Source organism: Chelonoidis abingdonii, chromosome 6 (assembly GCF_003597395.2).
Source record: "Chelonoidis abingdonii isolate Lonesome George chromosome 6, CheloAbing_2.0, whole genome shotgun sequence".
NCBI lineage: Eukaryota > Metazoa > Chordata > Testudines > Testudinidae > Chelonoidis > Chelonoidis abingdonii.
This window is the reverse complement of record NC_133774.1, coordinates 76,159,585-76,163,084: the sequence shown is the minus strand read 5'-3', so window position 1 is coordinate 76,163,084 and position 3,500 is coordinate 76,159,585.

Here is a 3,500-nt window from a genome sequence, read left to right as displayed (position 1 = left end):
TATGTAATTGAGAGCCATAACGTGGAACGAGAAACAAATTTTGACCTTGTAAATCCATGGCAATGAATTCATGGTTGCATTGTTGAATTATACAACAACATCAAACATGTTACTTATTCCTTATTGTAAAGATAAAGTGATCAGATTACTTAAATTTTGTGTTGTGAAATTCATAGCAGATGTTATCCATAACTAAAACGCAAATATACTTTATGCTACTGAAAGTGAAAAGAAAATATTCATCTTTCCATTCCTGCTGTAGTATCCAATGCCAGCTTCAAACTGAACTTGCTGTTGAAAACACCCCAAAAGTGATTATGCCATATTGTAGATAACAAACATAAAGAAATGCATTCATGAGACTTTCTGAAATCTAAAGCAGGCTCTAAAGTGTTCAGTTGAGCCACCTGTCCACTCCAGTGTAGGAACAGCCATTCTGACTGACCAACAAATAATTTAAATAGTGGAATAATACTTTTTCCTGAACTGGGTTTGTGTTGTAAAAAATAACTTTTTGCAGTAATTTTTTTCAGAAATGCCAGAGGCATTCTTTATAGAACAGGACCTGCATTTTAGAAAAATATGGCTAAGAAGCATTTCAAAACCCATCTTGCTAATGTGGATAATAGAAGATTACCTGTAGAGAGTCTAATCTAACTTCTTTAAAGTTGCAGTAAAATGTTTTTCTCCCATCCTCAGAGCACTATGGTAAAGCAGACCTGACATATGAAAACCAGAATCCATGTTACTCATCACTGGAGCTGACTGGATAATCCACGGCAAATTTGTTGTACATTTTGACATTTTTGTTAATAACTGATTATTTGTGAGTAACTTTTCCCATTATTTCATGAGCTTTGCTCCTGACATAACTGTGGTTTCAGTAACTAGAATGGATTATAGACTTCAAAATTCAACTCCAGTAAACTTTATATTTATTCACTCAGTGCACTGAATCCTTATGAATGAATGTATGGACAAAGCAATTTTTCCTTTTAAAGTGTCAGAAACACACCATCATTCATAAACCACAATAATCCAGTTAGAATATTTTTATAGGGGAATAGGAGTTATTGCTAAGCATTTGTCTCAGAATTCCAGTAGTTCTGTTGCAGCCTAACTTTTGGGATAAATTTGGGTTCATGGTTTTCTAAATGGAAGTCAGGATAATTCAGTTAACAAACTTTTTTAAAGAAAAAAAAAAAGTTTGCTAGTGACAGGAAGGTCCCAATATATTCAGAACAGTGTCTCTAGTATGAACTGCGAATTGGTTTCCAATAGTTTTCTGTTTTGCTTTCTTGGCAACAGTATTACGCAAAACAATGTGTGAAAAGTTGCAATGAAATTGTCACTAAGAATCCTGATAAGATTTAATATTTTATCCATTTCAAATTGTATTACTCTTAGAATCATAGAAGTCAGAGCTGGTAAAAGCAATTAGATAATAGACTCTTGTCTTTTGGAAAATGCAGTATATAGTCCTCTGACCGGATTGTTGTCATATGGTTACACTTCCTCTGAGCCAAAAAGTCAAGATGTACTATAAATAAGAATAGTTACCTTAGATGAAAATTGTACACACAAAATTTAACTGATAAAGACTTTGCCTTTTTTCTGAGCCAAAATCTGTGGTTCTTACTCAGTTTAATTTCAGTCTTTACTTAAACAAAATCACACTGAAGTCAAGGACTGAGTTAGGACCTGAGGATTTGGCTCTGTGCTTGTTCTGCTGTGTCATACTCTGCACTGTACCAGATTGTGCTTTAAATATGCTCCTGAGGGTATGCACTTCATTTGCATGTTGTTCAGCACGTGAGACATTTATGGTGTGATATATAATTAAATTGGGGGGAGGGAGGGAAGAGGTTGTGGCAAGAAATATCATTGTAACTTTCGTTGAAAAATTAAATGTGTGAAAATAGTTTTAACTGTAACAATTATGAGCTTCAGAGTTCTTTTGAAAATTCCCCAAATAAAGCAGACATTTTGAGGCAATAGCACTGAAAATGTCACGAGCAAAAAGCAACATTTTTCCTTATCCATTTGGTATTTAGATTATTTAGTAGGAGTATTGTGGTAGTGCCCAGTGGCCCCAATCAGTGGTTACAGTCCTATTTTGCTAGGTTCCGTACACACACAATAAAAAGAAGGTTCCTTCCCCCAAAAAGTTTATATCCAAGTATAAGATGCGAGACAACAAGCAGGCACAAGAGGAAAGCACATTAAGATGACTATGAACAGTGTTGATTGCACACCATCTACTCAACCATTGACAAGTATAATCTATAAAATCAATAAAGTTATTCTGCAGTTACAGAAGAGCATGCCTCATGAGCTAATTTCCATTCATTTTCAGCAACCAAACCAACTTTTGCTACAATCCCAGTTGATTTTATCAACTCATGCTCCGGGCCCGAAATGCCATTTCCTAATGTGGTCTCTGCCCATGTGAAGAGCTTGCCTGTGAAACCCATATGCAGATAACTGTCAAAGTAACCACAGTACCCACCAGAGGTCTCATTATAAAGTGGTCATGGCATTTTTGAACGTAATTTTACAGAGACTGGAACAATGAAGATAAACCTTCAAAAAGCTACTGATCATGTGCTGCTGCTGCTGCTTGTAGTCAATTTTTGTGAAGATGCAATTTCACTGTTAAGTATGCAAGCTTAAAACTTGCTGCAGAACTAGTCACATGAATGCTCCCAGATCGTGAATACAAAGAAGAGTGTGAACACAGCTGAGCTGCATTAAACACTTCAAACCACAACTTTAAGGAATTTTTGCTACAATAATGACCTTGCTCATCTGGATGTATGTGTATTCATAGAGCCATCTGGGGCAAATTAGCTCAGTACTCAACTGTTTTTGGCTTAAGTTCATTTTTATGAGCACTAGGACTTGAATTGTCAGGGTTGCCCAAGAGAGTTAGGTGCACTATTCAATGGGATACTGGCACCAGATTTTCCAAGGCTCCTTTGAAAATCCCTAGCTTAAATTCACTTACCCTTCTTTTTTTAGAAGAGAAGCGAAAAAGGAGTCTTAGTTCAGGACATAAGAACGGCTGTACCAGGTCAAACCAAAGGTCCAGCTAGCTCAGTATCTGTCTACCGACAGTGGCCAATGCCATGTGCCCCAGAGGGACTGAAGCTAACAAGTAATGATCAAATGATCTCTCTCCTGCCATCCATCTCCATCCTCTGATGAACAGAGGCTAGGAACACCATTCTTTACCCATCCTGACTAATAGCCATTTATGGACTTAACCACCATGAATTTATCCAGTTCCCTTTTAAACATTGTTAGAGTCCCAGCCTTCACAAACTCCTCAGGTATGGAGTTCCACAAGTTGACTGTGCGCTGTGTGAAGAAGAACTTCCTTTTATTCGTTTTAAACCTGCTACCTGTTAATTTCATTTGTAACCCCTAGTTCTTGTATTATGGGAATAAGTAAATAACTTTTTCCTTATCCACTTTCTCCACATCACTCATGATTTTAT